This window comes from Equus quagga, chromosome 16 (genome assembly GCF_021613505.1).
Source record: "Equus quagga isolate Etosha38 chromosome 16, UCLA_HA_Equagga_1.0, whole genome shotgun sequence".
NCBI classification, from domain to species: domain Eukaryota; kingdom Metazoa; phylum Chordata; class Mammalia; order Perissodactyla; family Equidae; genus Equus; species Equus quagga.
The window spans coordinates 13,873,167-13,896,230 of NC_060282.1; the positions used below are offsets into that span (position 1 = coordinate 13,873,167).

Genomic DNA, 23,064 nt, shown 5'->3' on the forward strand with positions numbered 1-23,064 from the left:
AGAGATGGCAAATTCTCAGGATTTCTCTGCCTTACTGATGCTGTTCCTCCCCCTCCCTTTTTTGGAGCAAGATTTTTCATTGGGCCTTTCTTGTTGATAACGATATTGTCCATTTTACTCATCCCCGGACAGAACAAGGTTTGTTTGTCAGAATTTGTTAAACCCAGGAAGAGTGATTTGTTATGTGTTCTGCCCTGGTGGTCAAAGTCTCATCTCCAATCCAAAATTTACGTTCACAGATCCCAGTTCAATTCTTGCTGAATAGCTGGCTGTCACTGGGGATGGTGTGCTTTGAATCTGCCTCCCTCTTCCTCAGCCCTCAGTCCAGCCTCTGCTTCTGAGAGATCATGCAGGATGCAAACATCTCAACCCCTGACAGGCAGAGCTGGCTTCACGGCCTCACGTATCAGCAGCTATCTTCAGAGCTTTGACAGGGTCACTTGCCTCCCTATGGCCACTTCAATCTTGCCCTATTTTCACAGCAGTTTCCTGTGATTCCCGGAATCTGCCTAGATTGGGAAAAATGGGAGAAGAGGGAGCCTGAGAAAGGAAAAAGAGTACTATTTATGAGAACGACTCCTGAGGAGGGGATTTTTTTCATGAAGGAAAGCAAGAGTGTGCCATATGCTGGAGCCAAGGTAGATTATCCTCAATCCAGATCCATCTACCTCACTATTATTGTGAATTGTTCCAGATTCGGTCATTAGGCTGTGTTATCAGTCTTAGCTTTCTCTTTCACCTACAGTTCTAACAAGAAGACCTGAATGGCTCAGCTTTCGGAGCTACCAGCCAGCCGCCATTTTGAACTGGAAGTCAGTGGGCAGCTTACCTTGAACTTTTCCAATTTCCAACAGCTGTTATCTCAATGGGTCCAAAAACTAAAGCCCACGATGGCCTCTCCCTCCCTCTCCTACATAGTCTGGCTGAAAAGTTGCTCACAGAGCAAGAGAAAGATGGTAACAAAGTTTTGTTTTAGTTTAGTTTCATTTTTTTAGTTTTTATTTTAGTTTAATTATGTTATCTTACTTTACTTTTTAACTTTATTTTACTTTACTTTTATTTTATCTTGTAAATCATCTCCACAGAATCTTTCAAACTGCAAGTTTAGTTTTCACTCAACATCTCACCCTTTGCAGTTTGCCCCAGCAGCAGCTCTTCACTACTCTGCAGAGCGCACCAGGCCAGGTCTGTGGAGTCCCATTTTTTCACAGCCAGTCATACAGCCTACAGAAGGCAGGCTCTGTCTTTCTCACTTAGAGGCCCAGACGGTTTGTCCTGGGCAGGGTGGCTGAACAGGAACCCCACAGTGAGGGTCTTGGGCAGAAGGTTACCACATACACCCTCCGACCATCAACTGTAAGTTACCGTTACCTTCCGTCCCTTCCAGACGTCATCCTCCTTTCCAACTCTGAGCCCTCCATCCAGTTTAGGGGCTAAATTCCACGCTCAAGAGAATCTAAAATGCACACTGAGAAAAAAACAAATTTGAAAAGAAACTAACATGTTTAGAGTATATTCATACTAAGAACAGCATGATGATGGGGCCAGCCCTGTGGCCGAGTGGTTAAGTTCCCGCGCTCTGCTTCAGGGGCCCAGGGTTTCACTGGTTGGGATCCTGGGTGTAGATATAGCACTACACATCAGGCCATGCTGACGTGGCATCCCACATAGCACAACCAGAAGGACCTACAGCTGGAATATACAACTATGCACTGGGGGGCTTTGGGGAGAGGAATAAGAAGAAAACAAAAAGGAAGATTGGCAACAGATGTTAACTCTGGTGCCAATCTTTAAAAAAAAAAAAAAAGAACAGCATGATGGTTACATTTGAAGGCTCTAGACTGCTCCAGCTCAAATTTCAGCTCAGCTGCTTCATATCTGTGGGAACTTGGGCAAGTTATTTAACCTCTGTGCATTATTTCCTTGTATATAAAATGAGATAACAAGAGTACCTATCTCACAGAATTATCATGAAGATTAAATGAGTTAATATATTCAAAGTGCTTTGAGAGATAAATGCCTCATACTTGTTAGCTACTAGTATTGCCTATTACAAGGAAGGCACTTTGGGGCATATTATTGCTAGGCACTCCATCCTAATATTTAGTCCTTCTCTCCAGGAATCCAGGTTGCAACACACAAGAGGCAGAATAGGAAACAAAGTCAGAGCCTTACTACTAGGAGGGCAAGCACACAATTATCAGTCCTCCTCCCCAAAGAGAACAGGATTTCTTGGCCAAACTCAGTTGCAGGTGTAGCTCAGGCTCAGGTCTGTAGTGAAGCCACTCATGTTCTAGAATGGCTGCTTCTCCATGCAGTCTCTGAGCTCTCTTATCTATTCCTCCATCTATACGAGGATGTGCAACCTGCCTCTCCCAACTGGGGACTGACTGAGAAATGGAGTTGACAGCCTAGTAGATAGAGGCCTGTTCTGCTTACATGTGGTGGCAAGATGTGGAAAAAGAGAGTTCTCCATGAATGGGCCACACACTGATGAATAACGCCTTCCTTGAGGGCAGACTGGGAGCATTTCCTCATATTCCATCTTCTTTTGTGGAAAGGGACAAACACGCTTTCATCACTCCAACAATTTTCCATTAAAGTTCCTCCATAGCTCTGACAACTAGGCGTGCTTATCCACACATTCCAATCCAGGCAAGTGAAGTTCTGAACTTGAATGGTAGAACCAAGAGGCCCAGTTGTCCCCAGCCAACGTCCATGCTGCTTCCACCATACCCCCAAGAGCAACGGGTGCGTGCAAAAGTAAGAACACATTAGGTCTCTGCAGTCAGTTGCTAAGCCAAGTGCAGAAAACAAATTCATGAAGAATCTGGGAATCTTATTTGAGCTTCAAGTAGGAGCCTGTGAGATGTGTCTGTTACAGCAGGTGCTTCAGAGTCTCTTTGCGTAAGTACACTTCTCTCCTGTTTTTTGTGTCGAATAAAATTTGCTTGCATACCCAACAGCAAGACTCCAGCAAGGCTTTCTCAGATTTCACCAGGCCTCAGCAGTCCCATCTGTAAAACAGAAACTGTAGTATTGATTTTGCAGGGTGTTGAGAGGGTTACCACCAATGTATTGAGGTTCTGGTATATATTTGATGTTCACTTAAGAGATGATATTTTTATATATTAAGCAATGTGGTCTTCTCGGTATTTCTTGACATTTCTAGTCTTTCCCTGACATTACCCCACTCTGGTGGCTGGACATAGTAACATTAGGTGATTCAGGGAAGAGAAATATCAAAAGAAGAAAAGAAAAGGTTTTTTAACCTCCTAAAGTTTAAATATTGGTTCCAGACATAGAGAATATACAATAGATTAGAAATAGGCTCTTTTATGTCTCCTGAAATTAGGTAAAGACTTCATGAGATGGGAGAACGGAGAGGAGAAGAGTCCTTGTAAAGGGGTCCCACACCTTGTCACCTGAGTGTCAAGTGAGGATGGGAGTGTAGGACTTATAGAACCCCCTAGAGAATTATGGCTCTTACCATAGAGGGTTTTACTACATAGGACCTGAGAGAGTGGCAAGTTCCTAGATACTCAGCGTGGTGTGGGAGTGGAAGAAATATTCAGCATGTAGCCAGGAGCAGCCAAGAGCCAATGGATCTGAAGGGGCATTGTGAGAAGGACACGGAGGATGTAGCAGGCACTTGTGTGGACTGACAAGAAGAGACCAGATAAGAACAAGGATAGTTCAGCTGATGCCACCAAGGAGAGGGAATGACCCAGAACTGACACCTTCTCTCCCATCTCTCAAAACTTCAACACCATGTGATGCCCCTATTAAAAAAACAAAAACAAAAACACTTAGACACATCACCTGGGTAAAGGGAAGAGATCCCAAATTATACGAGATTAAGTTTCTACCACTAGAAGAATGGAGGCTTGCAGTAGATACTAAGTTCTGGTAGAGAAGAGAAAAGAAGTTGTATACTTTGTGTACGTGTTATAGACTTTTATATCCATTGCACTATTGTTTTGAATACTGTGGAATATAGTGCAAGAGAGCACATAATTTAATGCAAATTTCTATATTTTTAGGTTTCTGGTTAAAACTGGGAGGAAGAAATAGGATCATAGAATCCTCCTTCTCCAATAATGATGAAAATAAGCACAAATCAAAAAATAACAAAAAGCTAAAAATTCACCAGGAGCTACTTAATAAGAAAAAAAGAACAACAACTTTACACAACAAATTTCAAAAAGTAGCCACTAAGGAAAGGAACAGAAGATTCTGGTCAATTGAAACCTGTGTGACACACCAAACCCTCAATTTCTCAAAGATGTCTTCCAATTTGGAGAAAAGCAAATGGGAACAGTGAGCACACACAGATAGACAGCCATGGAAAAGGTCAAGAACAAATATTTGAAGTAAGAAGTCCCTACCATAGTATTCATTTATTCATCCATCCATTCATTCAACAAATAATCGAGTGCCTACTCTGTTCCAAGCACCCTCCTAGACACTTGAACACAGCAGCGAACAAAGCAGACAAAGTCCCTGCCCTACATTTTAATGGTGGTTGAAGGAAGAAGCAAATAAAACACAGTAAAACATAAAATGTTTCTGATGATGTGAAGTGCTATGAAAAAAGAATATTAGAGAAGGAGGACAGAGTATGCCCAGTAACCTGCTGCATAAAATAATGCAGTTAGGAAAGCCCTCATTGAAATCCTGACATCTAAGCCAAGACCTGAGGGATCTGAGAGGGAAGTCATGTGGCTATCTGGGAGAGAGTGTTCTAGGCAGTGGGAACCACCACTGGGAAAGTTTTGAGAAAGATGTGGGCCTGGAACATTTTAGGCCCAGCAGGGAAGCCAGTGTGGCTGCAGCCAAGCAAGCCAACAGATAGGAGAGTGGTCCAGGGGCCATCACACAGAAGGACCAGGAAGCACTGAGGACTTTGGCTTTGAGTGAGTGAGATGGGAGCCTTTAGAGGATTTGAGCAGGAGAGTGATGTGACATGACAAATAATGTTGAAGAAGTGTTATGGCAGTTTCAAAGACAATAGAATACTGGTGAGGCACAGAGGACATCAACAGAAAGAACAAGGGCATCTAGGAACCAGCTTTTTCTATTGCTTTGTGCTGAGATGGTGGAAGGAACAGGAGACATACCTAAGTGGCTGGTGGTGGGCCTCGGTGTGGGATGCTTGGTGGGATCTTAGAAGAAATCCCGTGTCATGCCAACCAGCAGCTAAAGCTGAGCTCTCATCCCACACCCGGTATCTTCAGAGTCAGCAATAGTGGTCATAAAGAAACATCCATCCTGATCAATTTAACTAAATGTAACAAGACCAGACCAGCTGATCAAAGACGAAACAATAAAGGAACAATAATGTCTTTTCCACCGTGGATCTGAGCAAAGAGAAGGTCTGGGCAGAGCTCTCCACGCTAAGCATGAGAAAAAAGAGGGAAGAAATGGCATTTCAACTATGTGAGCATTCTAGAGCACAAAAGGGAAGGAAACACAATCTGCAAAAGAACAATAAAAAACTCAGTGTGGAGTCATTTATACAAGACTCAAAAATAAGATGATAAAGCAATATGCTGGGATGAAAAGGGAGATTACCAGGTTAAGGAAACAATTGAGGGCCAAAGAAACATCCTTATAGATCAAATAAATAAATGTAAACCCGCGAAGAACTGACTAGGCATGACTAAAAATTCAAACAACTGCAAAAAGAAAATGCTTTAGAACATCACAGTGAATGCAAATGAAGAAGAAAAACTGAATAAATCAATTAGAGATGATGACCAACAAGGACTTCAAAGTTGGTCCACATAAAAATCACTTATTATATTTCTTGAGGAGGGCACCCAACAAATGAAGAGTGTTTCAAAGAGGTAATTTCGTAAAGTTTTATTGATATTAGAAAAATACTAAATCTGCAAATCATAAGAAATTGATATACTAGAAAAAAATGGAATTTACACCTGATCAACATTAACTATAGAAAGTGACTTCACTCAGGCAATAAAAGGGAATGAGGTGGGATCAAGCTGGCCTCAGGTTTCTCCACACTGATATTTTTCCAGAAGACATCAGAGTAATATCCATAATGCCCTGAATAAAGGAAAGTATAACTCCAGAATATTAAAAGCGAAGATATTCTCAAAAATGGAAGAATTCAAGAACGGTATGAGCCCTTTTGGAAAAATACTGGAAGACTAACCCAATCACAAGATGAATTTATTTTTTTTTTATTTTTTTTTAAGTTGTAATACCTGTATGTGTTTTTCTTCTTCTTCTTCTTCCCCAAGCTCCCCAGTAGATAGTTGTATACTCTAGTTGTGGGTCCTTCTGGTTGTGCTATGTGGGACACCACCTTAGCATGGCTTGATGAGCAGTGCTAGGTCTGTGCCCAGGGTTCAAACTGGCAAAACCCTGGGCCACTGAAGCAGAGTGTGCAAATTTAACTGCTCGGCCACTGGACTGGCCCCTCACAAGATGAATTTATTAAAAACACACACACACATACACAAACACACATCCCTCTAGAGTGAAAAACTTATGGTTAAAAGAACTAGCGGTAAGGATTAAATCCATTTAAATAAGTATAAACAACAGCACAATATCGGAAATTTTGATTGCTGAACAGAATGTGTTAATCCACCATTTTAAGTTTAAAATTGTAAAAGTAACATAAATCAGGAGACGAAAGAAAGGAGATGGGAGAAAGTATTGGAATATGAATCACTTCATTTTTTATAGTAGGAGGTACATTAGTACAGCCTGAAAAATTGGAAGATGTGAGTTAAAAGAAGAAAAAAAGTCACCAACCTAGTCGATTTCGTCACGTTTTTTACTTAACCTTACTGCGGGAGAGATTTGAGGAAACATGATCACTGACAGTGGAGAAAAAAACATGATTGAAATTTCAACAATTCCTTCAGTTTCACTTCAGTTTTATTTTCCTTTGGTTACATTCAAGTGAAATTAAGTAAATGTTTTATTTTACCGAGCATCTCCAGTATGATCTCTGGCTAGCTAGCGGGCTAGCTATTTATCTACCTAAATAGCCTTCCATCCTTCTCTCTATGCACCTATCTAGCTATCTATGCACAGGGAGATCTGGAATGGTGTCCACCAAATGTTAATGTTGGTTATTTCTGCTGGTGGAATTTGGGAATGATTTGTTGGTTTCTTCTTTGTAGAAGAATATTTTTTAAATTGTATAAAAAATGTTTTTAAAAATCATTCCATTATGAGCATTTATCACTTAATAAGAAATAATTATGCTTTAAAAAATACATTTTTACCTAAGTTTTATATAGTGATAAATTACTACTTGATGGTGTCCTGACATCAGAATTATTACTCAATAGTAATGGATATATTGAGGGCTTGCCATGTGCCAAGTGCCCTACAAAGGGCTTTAGAGACATAGTGCCATTTTCTCTAAACCTCATACCTTGATGAGCATGTTCTTATTTTACAGATGAGGAAATTAAAGCTCATGTATGCTAAGTGATGACATCACACACTTCCAAGCAGCTGAGAGGGAGCTCAAATCCCTGTTTTGAATTCCAAATCCATTCATCCATTTTGTACTGAGGCCCCTCTCTGCCCTACATATTAGATATGCTCCACTATGGCACAATTACCAGACTTCCTCTTGATGACTAATTTAGACTAAGAATTTCCTCTTTAGATGGCTAAGGAAAAGTGTATGACAATATGTCATACTGATTCTGAGTCTAATTCATAAACCATGCTAAAATAGTGCATCTATTTAGCTTTCCTTTCATCTTGTCTTTGAAGATGAAATAGTTACTGATTTTACATATACCCTGCAGATTTATTTAAAGAATAAAATATACAGAAATTGGAACTAGGGTGTTTCTTTTTCGATTCTTTCAGCTGCACATTTATGCCTCGTGTACTCTATGTGTGTGGTTATATTTCACAATTTTTTTTAAGTTTTTTAAAGAAGACTGTTAAACACCAGCATGATTTATCAGTTTGTTTCACTCAATAAATTAAATTTTGATCTGTGATAAATAGGAAAACATAGATGATTAACTGTATTTCTAGAAATGTATATAGGATTGTGTATCATTTACCTGTTCTTCCGTATTAAATTGCCCCCCAAAATTAGCACCTTAAAACAACAAACATTTATTATCCCACAGAAAATGGGTCAGGAATTCAGGCACAGCTTAGCTGGATGCCTCTGGATCACTCTCTCTCACAAGCCAGAATCAGTGTGGTGAGTGGGGCAGCCATCATCATGCTCAACTAGGGAGGAGCTGCTTCTAAACTCACTATGTGGCTTTTGGCAGATCTCAGGTCTTCACTGGCTGTTGGTCAGAGTCATTAGTTTCTTAACCATGTGGATTTCTCAATAGGACCACTCATAACATGGTAGTTTGCTTCTCCCAGAGTGAGGTATCTCAGAAAAAGAGAGAAAGAGAGACCCAAGATAGAAGTCGCAGTCTTTTTATAACCTAATCTCAGAAGTTACATTCACTTGCTTCTGCTTTATTCTATCGATTAGAAGTGAGACACTAAATCCAGCCCTCACTCAAGGGGAGGATATTACACAAGGGCATGAATAACTGGAGGTGGGGGCCACTGGGAGTCATGCTAGAGGCTGCTTCCTACACACTGGAACGCCATGTACCAAAATGTTAGCAGAGGTTACCTATAGTAGCAGATTGAAATCATGGGTATTTTCTTATATTGTTTTTATTGCTTGTCTGCTTTTCATGGTGCAGAGGTAGAAGTGGTTGAAAGCACAGCTCTGTATTTAAATTCTGCTTCTATCACTCACATCTAGATAAGATCTAGCCTTACTAAGCCTCAGTTTCCCCAGTGCCTACTTCTTAATGGTTGTTGTGAAAATCAGTGTGATCTGTATGTAAAGCACGTACACAGCAGAACATTTTAAGAACTTATTAAATATTAGCATTTATCATTGATAAATATATAATTTTAAATATGAGAAGAAGATGAGTACAAGTTATAATAATACAAAAAAAGTATTATCCTGTTTATGTTTACACTTATATTTTCATTAGCACAGGGGGGGATATGAACACTTAAAACACAGGAATAATGAAACCAAATAATATAAGCAAATGCTATATTGTGTAGATTAGACCACAAATGAAGACATTAGAAATAAGGACAAAATGAATGATGAGGCAATTGTGGAAAGGGGTGCATTTCAGAGGAGGCAGGACAGGCTGAAGGGTAGGATTAAAGGGTTAAAAATTCTGTTCAGTTTGTCATTTACTGAGTGCCTCCTCCATACCAGCCACTGAGGATACAGTGTTGAATAAGACAGAATGTTTGCCTTCAGAAAACTCACAGTCTATAATGCAGGGACATCAATTAAAGAGATCCTTTCATAATATTTGGTGACTTCAGAGATGGAAGTAACCATTTACTTAACAGCTATTTATTGAACACCTACTTTGTGCAGGCATTACAGGGGATGCTGGAAGCCATTGCCCTCAAAGAACTCAATGCATAATGCAGGAGATGAACAATGAAACAGGCAATCTCAAGACATTATAACAAATGTTAAGATGAGCAGAGAGTCTTTTTTAAAAGCGACTACCTGAGATGGAGAGCAGGGGAGCAGTTTAGGGAATCAAGGAAGATTTTCTGAAGAAGGTCATATCTAAGCTGAGACCATGTTAGCCTAGCCAAGGGTTAGAAGAAGGGAGTTCTAGTTGAAGGAACATCCTAAGCACAGGGTACTAACGGCCCAGAGAAAAATGACACAACTGGGAGACAACAGGCTGGAGGATATAGACAGGTTAATCAAGGGCAGGTTATGGAGCATTCAAAATTGCAGACAACAGAAAATAGGATGCATGTTTAAAATCTGCAGAGAGCACCTGGGGAGGAGATCTTGACATCAGAAGTTGAGTTCATCTGGAGTCACCCTCCCAGGATGACTTTCTTAAATGCTGATGATATGTGGGCTAGAAGTCGATTGTAGCTCATTCTAAGCTCTGAAGAACCATGTGATGTTTGCAGAAACAATTAGTTTTATGCATCATAGATAGATTGTCGGAGAGGGTGAGAGAGAAGAGGGAGCTCTCAAAACAAATAAAAACACACCAGGACTCAATTGGGTTCTTTGTAGAAGGCATATTCACTGGGGGAGGTACAAGCAAAAGCAGAGTAGAGCCAGAAACAGGATGGGAGAAGTTCCTAGTCCCCACCACAATGGGACAACCATCTGATTTTATTATTCCAGAGCAGGGTGACTTTGGGCTAATCCTTTAATCTTTTTGACCCAAGTTTCACATCTGTAAAATAAGGATAATAACCTCTATTTCACAGGACTGCTGCAAGGATAAAATGAGATTATCTCTATGAAAAAACAAAATACTATCCAAACGTAGGCTAATTTTACCATTATTGTTAGACAGGGAATAGAGTGTAGTTGTTAATGCTTGGACTCTGGAGGCCAAGCTTGGATTCAAATCCCAGTCTTCCAATTATTAGCTGTACAATCTTAGGCAAGTTACTCAACTTTTCTGGGTTTCCAATTCCTAGTCTATAAAATGGAGAAAATAATTGCAGCTTCTTCATAGGGGTTTTATGATGCATAAATGATTAATGCATGCAAGATGCTAAAACATTGCAGGCATATAATAACCTCTCAATAAATATCAGCTATTAGGAGGAGGAGTAGACGTAATAGGAGCACCAGTAGTATCAGTAGGAGCAGCAGTATTTCTGGACTCTATGACCTTGATTTTTCTAAAATGCAGATAGGCTAGAAAAATTACATATTAATGCAAATAAGATTTAATTAGAATCCCCAAGTAAATTCAAGTATTTTGTGTTTTTCAAATCCAATAGCAAGGTTGTGGCATTAGTCCCAGATTAAAAAGGAGGAAACAGACCCATGAAGAAGTTATATGAATTTCTTATGATCACACACCCAGAAAAAGCTATGCGAGGAGTTGGCCTCAAGTTTCCTGATGCTAATTTCAGTGCTCTTTCTGATAAGCTGAGCTGGATATGGCACGCTTGAAAAAGAATATTTTTGAGGCATCTCACCAGGAATCTCCTTTAGATTGAGCTAAATCAAACTGTATGATATAAGTGAGTCTTGCTGTTCTTTTAAAAAGCTTTTATCTTCTCTAGTATTGTCTTCCAGCTTCCTTCTCCAAGAAGAAACTTTCAATTAACCATTAGCCTATGTTGCAAACATTTGTTCTTAAATGCACTCATTCATTCTTGTAGGTGATTAAGGATGATGGGTATATAAATATACAAGTACATAAACGACAAGCCAAACCATGTGCATATGGTAATTTAATTTTGAGATGAGTACCATGTTTATGCACTTCTATCAGGCCGCCTACTTTTGATGAATGCGCAATTTCTTACCCATCCTTTTTATCACTGCCAATAGTTAAGTAAATATCCTAAATGCAGTACTAGAGAAAACCATCTATGCTGTCCAGATAACTTGCAGCTGGGAAAAATAAGCAATGGGTCCTTTCTAGAATATGTCTGGTAGATTGATGCCCCCTGCTTCATTGATGCTGCATGTTTAGCAGATGTCCTGTGATTTGGACTGTGCCTCTGAGTGAAGTAACATTGATCCTAGATGGGAGTTTAAGATTTAAGATAAAGTTCAGTCATTTGACGGAAAATTGCCAAGAATATTTCAGAAACTATCACAGGTGATAGAATTTAGAGTTACGTAAAAAGAGAGAAGGGGCATCAAATCTACCTAAGTGAGATTAACCACGGATAAACAAAGAGAAAGGGCATTGCAAAAAGTAGGAACTGGATGAAAAATAGGATGGCTCTCTTCCGGGACCTGCAGGAAGTTCGGTATTACCGAAGACAAAATAGTAGAGAAGAGATACACGTGGGCAAAGGCCAAGCTGTGGAGGATCTTGCATGCCACACAGAGGCACATGGACTTTATCCTGAGGCCATGGGAAGATTTTAAGCAAGGAGTGGCCTGGCCAGGTGTGCATTTTAGGTAAGTCACACCAGTGAAAATGTGGAGAAGAATTGGAAGAAAGATGTCTTATTTCAACAGCAGGCTGGTAATCCCAGCATGTTTTGCTCTTCATTCACCATTGAGTGTCCCAAATGTCACTCTCCTCCTTCCACAGCAAGGAGGCTTGGAGAGTGATTCCAGGAAGCTAAGAACATTCAGGGTTGTCCAAATCAAAACGTAAAATCATCCCTAACCATGACAAAAGTTGAAATGTAAATACATTTCATAGGGCTCAATGCTGAGGGATGGGAGCCCTTCAGATATGATGTAAAACCAGAATTGAGATTCTGGGTGCTCATACATCTCCTATAGCTTTTTTGCACCCCTCAGGGTGTTGGCGAGAGCTGAGCTATTTTACAACTGTGGGTTTTGCAAACCTGAGCTCATGAGTTCCTTTCCTCAAGATGTCCTCTCCTCATACGTCAAACTGCAACCTCACCCTCCTACGAAACCCTGGGGTCTCAGGGTTTGAAGTAAAACCAAAAGAGATCTCTCCTACCAAATGATACCCTCTTCGTTTACCACGTGTCTGCTTCGCAGATGTTGGATTGCCTCAGATTCTGGGTGTTTTGCTGAAAGAACACTGGCCTTGGAGCTCTGGCACTTGTTTTCACTTCTGGCTCTCCATCTGACCTGTCAATCCATTTGACACTTTGAGCCTCAACTTTCCCATCTGCAAAATAGGAAGTTAACCAGATGATGCCTGAGGGAGCTTTGAGCTCTCTAATATTCCACGACTAGAGAAGATCCTGTTACTCATTATTGTCTTGGATACTAAAGAGAGATGAAATGAAACAAGCTGCAATCCCCACCATCATGATTAGCCATGGTACTGATAATAGGCATCATCAAATGATGACGTAGGCAAATGTTTAGTAACACGGAAAACTCTTTAGCTCTCCTGTCAAATGAAAAAAGAGGTTACAGAGAAGTACAGTATGATCTCATTTTTGTAAAATAAATATAGACATAGAAAGAATACCAGGACAGTCTTGTGAAATTTTCTTTTTTCGTTGTTATTTTTATTTTCTAATTTTTTTACAGAGAAGTTACTTTTTTTACAGTAATAAAATAAATTTTATAAAATAATCAGTTGTACTCTGGAGCATCATGGACCTATTGACCATTCTTATGGGGAATTAATGAAAACTTTGCAGATGATAGGCTAGTTAATCTAGAATGTGATGGTCAAATAGGAGCAACTTATTTCTCAACAACTCTTCCATCCACCCATTGCCCCTTTCTTTTTTCATGAATCCATCCTATGGTTTCTCATGAGTAAGCACTGACTTCCCCCACTAAAGCATATGCTACTTGAAGACAAAAGCAATTCTCCTGATTTCTTTGTATCATCTCTAAAAATAGCAAGCATTTGCCCCTTGGAAAGTACAGAGTAAATAAACTTGAGCCTATGATGGGGAGTTTGTCAAAGATAGGGGTGTTAATTAATACCTAACTCTGTGGATGCTTGTGCAAAAATCCTCTATCTCTAGTTTCTCAGTGATTGGTGCACCAGTATCCCAAATCTAAGGTCACAAGTTCACTTCCTGCATCTGTCAGCTTCATGGTTTTCTTCTGTGGCTTGAATAAATATCTTAACAAAGAATGGCAGTCATTGCACTGGGGAAGCTGAGTAAAGGCAGAGGAATAAGCTAGCAAAGCACAAGAGAGGTAAGATGTGGATGGATGGTCCTATCCTCTGCAGAAGCAGGGAGTCATTGGTGAGGGCAGAATGATGGCAGGAATGGAGGGAGAAAAAGGAAAGGAGAAATCCCACTTGTTGGACCTAAAACAAGGTGAAATCCATCTTGGGAAAAGCACCGTTGTCAGCTACACTGCATCTCTTTAAATACCATCTATGTGCATGCCAATAATGCCCAAATTTATGTCTCCAGCTCAGACCCAGCTTCCAAATTCCAGCCTAGTATATTCAACTCCGTATTTAAGGTGTCTACTTGGATACCTAACCATCCTCTCAAACTCAGCATGTCCTAAACTGAATTCCTGATCTTTCCTCCCTAAATCTAGGCTACCTGCAGCTTCCTCATCTCAGTGGATGGTAATCTCATCCTTCTGGTTGTATAGACTAAAACCTAGAAATAGAAATGATCTGTGCTGTCTCTCTTTCTCTCATATCCCACATCCAATTTGTCAGGAAATACTCTTGGCTCTATCTTTAGGAAATATCAGAATCTTATCATTCCTCACCAACCTCACCACTACCACTCTGGTCCAAGCCATAATTGCCTTTCTCTTGCGTTACTGCAATAAACTCCTGACTTTCTCCCTCCTTCCTTAACCCTCTATAGTCTATTCCAAGCACAGAGGCCAAAGTGATCCTCTTAAGACATACATTATTTTGTGCCACCTCCCTGCTCAAAATATTGCACTGGGTCCCCATTTCATTCAAAATAAAAGTCAAGGTTTTTTATATACAATGGTCTATAAGACCAGTGTGACCTGGCCCCCATTACTTCTCTTGCCTCATCTCGCTCACTCAGTTTTTGCCACGTGACCCTCTTTACCAGTCCTCCTACACAATTATCCACTGCTTATTATTCATGGTTTTTCGTATACATTTTATCTAACTGTTGAATAATAAGAACGGCTAATATTTGAAATCTTATATTTGCATAACAGTTAACAAATTACTTCCACATGTAATATTTCATTTAATCCTCACAATAGCGTTGTGAACTAAGTATTACTTTTCCCATTTTACAGATAATAAATCTGAGCTCAGAGAGTTTAAGTGACTTGTTGAGGGTCACATGGTTAGCAATTGGTGTGCTTGTACTCAAATATAGGTCTGTTTGACCCTAATGGGAGAAAAGAAGACTTAATGTTGATTGATTCCTACTAGATTAAGATCCTTTACTTAATAATTTCATTTAATTCCCCTTAATCTATCCTCATCTCTCCTTCCATTGTGTCTTACTCCATTATGCAAGGTGTCTTTACATAGTAGATGATCATAAAATGGTGGCAAGCATCTTCATCATCATCATCACTACAAATTCTATCTTTTGAGTCTTTGCTTCAGTTATCATGGGTCACGTTCATTTCTTCATTCATGCACTAAGGAAAGAGACTTGTGGGCAGCAAGCTGGATAGTTAAATTCAGTGGACAGTAATTGTCTGTGTTTCTTTTTCTTCTTTCTAAAAACCGTTACCTAATTATTCTTACTGTATGCTCTATGGTTTGTTGAGTTCCTACCTAACTCCCTTCCAACCAGCAGTATGGTTATTCAACTTGCCAATTTTGTAATTCCAAGTGGTCTCTCAATTCTCTGTTGTAAATGTCAATATGGTCTAACTCATCATAATTTCCTAAATTATTCACCTATATACTTGGGTAAAATTCTTTTTCTTCCTTTTCAGAAAGTGTTCAGAGCTTGGTCATTTATCTAGTCAACAAATATTTGTTTAGCCCCTGATATGGGCCATTCCTTGATTTAGGAATTAGGAATAGACAGAGATAGGACACTTGGTCCTGTGGTGGTACAATAAAGGAGAAGATAAGAATCAAGGTAGTTTCAGTCTATTCCTAGGATACAATTCTGAGCTAGAAGATACCTACAGATCAATCTATCTCCATTTTACAGATATTAAAACTCAGTCCCAGATTTTATAAGACAGTTTTCAGTTTTTATATCAATTATTTTTATCCCAACAGGTTTTAAGTTTTAAAAACTTGTATATCCATTTAAAAAATATTATTTTTAAGTGATTTTAATGTTTCACAGTTTTGTTCATTGATGATGCCAATTACGGCTTTTAGTTAGCACGAGGTTGTGTTGCTAGACTAAACTGATTCCATTCCAGAAAAATTAGAAAAACTTGACATTTTGCTGAGCTTATGCATTACTAAGAAGACTAAACATATTTTTTTCCATTGTAATCTCCCCAACTCCTGGGGATTCAAGCAGTATAGTTTAGGAAAACTTGCTAAGATGGGCGAACAATAATGCCAACATCAAGGCCAGAGCCCTGAGTCTTGTATTCTACTCGCATCTCTTCATATATCATCCATTCAACAACTATTCCTTGAGCCCCAGCTGTGCTCTGGACGCTCTTATATGCACTAAGATACAAAGAGCTGCAGAAGCTCTCAGAGAAGAAGGGAGTTGACAAGTGTGGGCTTGTGAGCAGCAAACCATTCAAAGCAATTAGACCAAGTGGAAGAATAGTGAGCAGAGGGCTGGAGGAGGTAGGAAGGGATCTGATTTTAAAAGAATTTATATAGCAGAGCTGGCCTGGTGGCACAGGACTTAAGTTCGCAAGTTCCACTTGGGCAGCCAGGGGTTCACCCTTTTCGATCCCGGGTGTGGACATGTCACTGCTTGGCAGGTGGTAGGCATCCCATGCATAAAGTAGAGGAAGATGGGCATGGATGTTAGCTCAGGGCTAATCTTCCCCCCCAAAAAAAAAAAAATTTATATAGCATCCTAAGGAGTTCGAACTTTCTTTCCTAATCAGTAAGAGGCCATTGAGGGTTCTGAATTAGGAAAATAGCATGATCACTTTATGTTTCCCAAAGGCAGCAATGTAGAAAGCGTAGTAGCATGAGAGAAGAGATCCAAGCAAGGAGACCAAATCAGAGACTATCACAGTAATCTAAGGATTAATATATGAAGGCCAAAACAGTAGGAAGGGAGGAGTGAAAGGGAACAGATGAGAGAAATATTTAGTATATTTGGTAGGACTAGAGAAGCAGGAAAGAGGAGTTATAAGTTGCTGTATGTGTCCTAACAGTCAATCCCTGCCTCCTTTTTGAGATCGACATGTGCCATGTTCCATGCAATCCTCCCCAAGTTGGTCTCAGCTTATTAGACAAGAGGTAGACACCTGCCCCCAAATGGGCCAGGTTTTATTTCCTGCAAATTTTACAGTAAGACATTGAGACTTAATTGTCTATTCACTGAAAAGACCTGGAGATTAAGCTTGGCACCATAGAGACTCAAGGACTAAAGGCCATATTGGGCCATGAATAAGCAGTTGAATGTAGTATCCTGTATGGAGAATGGAGACAACTCATAAAAGGAGAAAAAAAATGAAAGACCATGTCATCCCAGAGATGGGGCAAGGGAGGGAGAAATAGGGGAAAAGGAGACAGGGAGAGAGACAGAGACCTCGGTAATCGATCACAGTTTCTTAATTACAAGAAAACAAACAGGGTATCATTCTTCTAGAGAAACAACAGAATGTTGTATTGCACTTTAGAGTTGTTCCAGGATACAGAAGAAGAGAACCTGGTAAAGCAGACCTTAGGAAGCATTGTGACCTTACTGCCATGAGACCAAATACGGTACAAAGAAGGTGTGAGTACAAAGAAAGCATACAAAGAAGCACATAAGTGCTTGAGAAATGTTACAAATCAAAGTGTTTTCCTGTTTTTTTATGAAAGGAAGCCTTAACAGGAACAACTGGGTAACCACAGTCATTATATTTACACATTCATTTAGCAGTAGTAAATTACAATGCCATATTTTGGGGTTTGGGGGTTTTCTAAAGAATGCTTGTGGTGAAGGAGTAACAACAAGCCTCAGTGAAGAAAAATAGAAATGCATATGTACTGGCCATTACTCCAGGTGGACACACAGATACAGAAATTGGTAAGATATTGCCCACCATGGCGAAGCTCACACGCCAGAAGATGTGACGGTATAATGCTAAGTGTTACAGTGTAAGTTTGAACAGGAAACCCTAAGAATCAAGGTAGAGATACTTACATAAGCCAAGGAGAGATGGAGAAGTATTTTCCGAGGAGGAGGCATTTGAGTATTACAGGATAAGCAGAAGTTCACTGGAAAACTAAAGATGGAGGAGTGTGCCTTGATGGAATTATCACACATTTCCTCCCAACAGTAATTCATACAAGTAGCACTGATTCTAACAACAAAATCATAAGCCTCTTGAAATTAGGATGTATTTTTTTTAATTAATGGGGTGATATTTTCCTCTTTGATTCCTGACCAGTTTTAACATATCTGGCATATGCCTTCAGGCGGTAAACCCCGTGGGAGTTCTAGCATCCAAAGGATTTGCCCACAAGTCGCACTTCTGATATTTCCTAGTTGTGTGACCTTGAGCAAGTTGTTTCATATCTCTGTGCTTCAACGTTCTAAAACAGGGGTGACTACCTACTTGAGTGCACAGTTTTAGAATTCTACAATATAAAGCACAAAAAGTATATAATGTATTTCCGGTAATACAGAAAATATTTGAATCAAGTTAACTTAGAAAAAGCTTATGCTTTATGTTCCATTATCCAGTGAAATCAGCTCAAAGTTGTAAATATGTTGACAAATGTGATTCATTTATTTACTACCTCCGTTTAAAAATATTACTGGAAGTTGAGGAAAAATTTCACCTACTACGTCCATTGAAACAAAACACATACCCCTCACACCTCTCCAAAGCTCGCTTCCAATTTTTATCCCCCATACCTGCAATTTAACGCAGCTCAAATTCTAGCATATATTTAATTATATGTTCTGCTTCTTTCCAACTAACGTTATTCACAGACATTGTCTCTTTTGTTATGTCTTTCCTTTTAATTATTGCTCAAAATTCTTCAATACTGACAGGTCATAGTTTATTCAACTTGCTCCCTATCCTTAGATATTTGAATTATTTACAGTCTTACACTGTCAAAAACAATATTGTATTGCCTTCATGTATTCCATAAGCATTTATTCAGCATCTACTAAGTGCAAGACATGATTATGCCATATGGGGTTAGGAAGATGATCCCAGCAGAAATTATGCCTACAAGAAGTTTTCAGCCTAGTAGAATATAACAAAATCATTAGGTAGACAAATACATGCGATAAGAGGAATTGCATGGGTGCTATAAGAGATGTTCAGTTACCCTTCTAGAACAAGTGATTCTATTTGGCTGTAATTCAGGATTAGTGAAGCAAAATACAGGGAGATTAACTGGAATCATTAGGGCAGACCACATAAAGTCTTGAACTCCGAATTAGAGATCCTGAACTACTTTCTATGATTGATGGGTTACACCCATTGAGGCATCATGGAATAATGGTTAAAAGAGCATAGATCCAACAATAAACGGTTTGTTAAATAAATCTCAATATGTACAAATAATAGAATAGAGTGAAGCCATTAAAATCAGTGGTAGAAGAGTAATTAAGGACATGGAAATGATTTATAATATTATCTACGTAGAAAAGTCAGACTATAAAGCAATGTATCCAATATAATCCCAATTTTGTATCAGAAACAAAATGTAGAAAAAAGCTGGAAAGATTTGCTTGGTAATTTCTTTGCAGTTCTTTCAGAGTACAGGGGTTATGAGTGATTTCATTTTCTTCTTTGTGCTTTGCTTTCATTTTTCCATTTGTAAACTGAGTGCTTAATACATCCCTAGTTGTTCAGCATTTGGATTGTTTCCAATTTCCATGATTGGAAGTAATGGTTTGATGAACATCCTCGTACATAAGTATCAGTATGAGTCTCTGTTAATTCACGTAAGTGGAATTTGGGAATCAAGAGGTATGCCCACAGGATATATGTTACTTTGGTATTTAAATTCTTAACTTAAAAAAAAACATGGACTGTGGACCCAGACTACCTATATTTGAATGTGAACTCCACCACTTCCTAGAATATAACCTCAAGCAAGTTACATTATTTTCTGTGCCTCGTTTCACTCTTTTTAAAATGAAGATATTAACTGTATCTTCCTCATGGGGTTGTTGTGAAGATTAGCTGCATTAATTCCTGTCAGGGCTCACAACGGTGCCCGGCACATGGCGAGTGCTTAATAAAAGTTAGAAATCATGAATTTTTATTGTTGATAATACAATAAAAAGTTTTCTCATTTTGTTTTTCCCTAGTGCACTTTTTTTGTCAGTTAATATTTTCTATTAGGACAGCATCTCATACCCTCCAATTAATCCTTTAGTCTCACCATTTTTTCCTCTTGCCACTTTAGCAAACTCTCTTTAAAGATGATTCCCAGGTCACAAGATAGGAACCATTTCTTTTGACTCTTGATATGAAAATTTATTTTAATATTCTTTAAACGATCCAAACGCTAGTCGGAACATATTTTGGCATGGGAAGTTAGTTAGGATGTAGTTCTGCAGTGTCAAAATCAATTTTGAAAGAACACTGGGATCCCTGAAGGATTTCAAACTTCACTTTTCAAGGGACTATTACAGCTCCAATAAGTATTTGTTCCCAACATTTTCCTCTGGGGCCTCACTGAGATATCAGATGAAAGTGGGAAAAGGGGTCTTTTTTATAAAGTAGAAGGCACTCCTGCCAGAAGCAATTACTTATCACGAAGAAAGCATCCTTTAAATTTCGGGGGTTTGTAGAACATAATCCTATCACATAAAATATTCTGTTAAAGCTTTGCTTGCAAGATGAGGTTCCTTTAGAATTTAGAAGTATTCTGTATGCTAGCAAAAGAAGTCCTTTGCAGAATCCTTTGTGCTTCCTCCCCACTGACAGAAAAACACATGTGACTCACAGGAAGGGACTAGGGACTGGAAATAAGATACCTGCTTTTTAGACTTGCTCTGCTACTAATTACCTGGGTGACCTTGGACTGATAGTTACAATGTAACTTCTCTGAACTCCAGTGTTCTTTCTGTAGAAATGAGGCATAGAATCAGCTGATGTCCAAGGTTCCTTTTGGTCCAACATTCTAACATGCCTTTCCTTATTTTGTTGTTTCCGTCTAGACTTGGCTCAGAGTTAGGAATGCAGTATGCTGTCATTAAATATTACACCAGAACTCCCCTTAGCCCTTGGAGAGAGAGGATGAACATTTATGTGCTAGTATTTTCTTCCTTAAAACACAACTCATATTTATAAGGTACCTATTAGGGGTCAGGTACTGTTATGTGGTGGGGACACATTTTGAGGAAAAAAGAGACAGTCTCTGTCCTTTCTGAAGTTTACAGTGGATCAGATATTAAGCAAGTGATGGCAATTAAGTTTGATAGGTGGAGTGACCTAAGGGACAGCTAGCTTTGAGATGCTGTGATATTAAAGCTGAACCAATAGGAGAGAAGATCCTAATTGCAATGAGGTGTCCGTTCCTCTAGATAGGACCCGCTTGCCCTTCCCAAGCCCTTAGCCCAAGCTGAGGAGGCTTCCTCTGGGTTCCCACAGAACCTGCACTTACTGCCATCAGCTCCCTCCAAACATTGCAATGAAAATGTACGTGTGTGTCCACCCCATTAGGCTGCATAGTCCTCAAGAAGAAGGACCATTGTAATCTCATTTTGTGCCTCCACTTACAACCTCTCTTTTAGTACATTGCACAGTTCTTGACTAGAAAATGTTTGTTGACTACAAATAAGAAGCAATCCATTTGCTATTTCAGAAGAGCAGTGACAGGTGGTGGGACTCAGGATCTAATTAGAGTCCAATCAGCCCAGGAGTTAAGGTCCATCTCTGGCCAACACAGTACTATCTTACATAGAAAACATCCAAATAGAGATAATTCTTTGATTACCTTCATTCTCATGTTGAGTTTTCTTTTATTGCTTGTATTTCTTTAATTTCCTCATTTAAAAAGCCACCTGGGAGTATTGAACCTTAAAGAGATGATGCTGACAAAGCCCTTTGACCTCTCTGCAAGAAGGTGAATATACACACATGGAATAACTTGATATTTTGGCTTTTTCTTTACAATATTTAGGTCTTATCGGGAAGTGGTCCCTAACTCTTATTTCAGGGTACACGTTTCTAATAAACTCAGTAGTAAGCCAAAATAAAGAAAAGTACTCTGATACAACTCTAAGCCATTGGCATCACCTTGCTGGTTGTCTGAAAGCAGACAAGCAGCATTCTGATCAAGTTTTGGGGTACCACCACCAGGCAACCTCTTTTTTCCAACTTGAATCATAGGAGAAGATCTGAGTTTGTTGCTGGCTTCATGTCAGGGGATCTGTAGGTTAGTTATCAGCTAACCCCTTGGCTTCCTTCATCACCTGGCCATGATCCATATTTCCTCCTTTTATTTCTTCAGTTCCTCCTTGCTCTTACTAAGCCGAGTCTCTTTGTTCTCTCTGACAGCCCAGCGTTCTTCTGCCTCCTTGCCTTTGCACAGAATGAATTCTGGCATCAGTACTCTCCCACTTCCCAAAACATCTCCACATACTCAAATCTTTCTCATTTTCAAGGTCCAAGTCACAGAGAAAATGCTCCAAAATGTATTTTCTGATTGTTTCAGCTTAATATACTTTCTCCCTCCTCTGAGCTTTATATGGAACCCTCCATGTATACATTTTCGTATTGTTATTTCCTGCTTGGTGTTCTGGGAGTTCGTGGACTGGCCTTATCTTCCCTGCTAGCTGCACATTCACTGAAGGACGATTCATTGCTGTATTCCCAGCACCCAGCAGATAGACGATGCTCGGCACATTTGAGTCTGTCGCATGAGTTGGTACTCCCACTCTTGGATTTCTCATTCTTCAAAATAATAGATGAATCTGGTGGTTGGAATGAGTAAGAGAGAACTGAGAGGCTTGGTTGCTATAGAGCTTCCTTAAATTTGTATTCTTTGTTCTCTCTGGTCTGCACCCAAGTAGGCTGGTTCTTGGGTAGAAAGTATTCAATTCCAAGGGAACAGTGTGAGCAAAAGCATAGGGTGTGAGCAAGCATTGACTCTTTGTAAACTGTAGAGTGATTTGAATGCAGAGTCCACAATGGGAGAAGAGGTGTCACTGGAAAGGGAAAGAAAGCTTCAGAAGGTAGAGACACTTCCATGTGAGAGGACTGGAACTTTATCTTGTAGCCACCGGGGAGAGCCACCCAAGGATGTTAAGCATGCGTGTTTCTGAAAGATGACCCTGGATGTGGTGTGAATAAGAGACTAGAAAGGGGCAAGGTGACCAGCTAAGGAAAAGTTCGCCGTGTTGCATGGACTGTACAGTTTCTTTTGATTTACCCTGGGGTGGAAGAAGGAGAAATGCTAAATTTGTAAAGCATGCAAACACCTTTTTTAAAATTAAAAAAATCTGCAAGAAACAAATGAGCTAACTGTACACGAAAGCCTTTACAAAACCAAGGCAACACACAAATGT

At 39.5% G+C, this 23,064-nt stretch overlaps 1 long non-coding RNA gene across 4 annotated transcripts in view; it reads right to left on the minus strand.

Moving 5' to 3' along the window:
- LOC124228242 (uncharacterized) overlaps positions 1–23,064 on the minus strand; it is a 98,113-nt gene that overhangs the window by 17,344 nt on the left and 57,705 nt on the right. For 2 of the 4 annotated variants that reach the window (XR_006885669.1, XR_006885667.1), the window contains one exon: positions 1,759–3,017. The exons of the other annotated variants lie outside the window; for them this stretch is intronic. This is a non-coding gene — a long non-coding RNA (uncharacterized LOC124228242). Of the gene's footprint in view, positions 1–1,758; positions 3,018–23,064 lie in introns of those variants that run through there. 4 annotated transcript variants of the gene reach the window in all.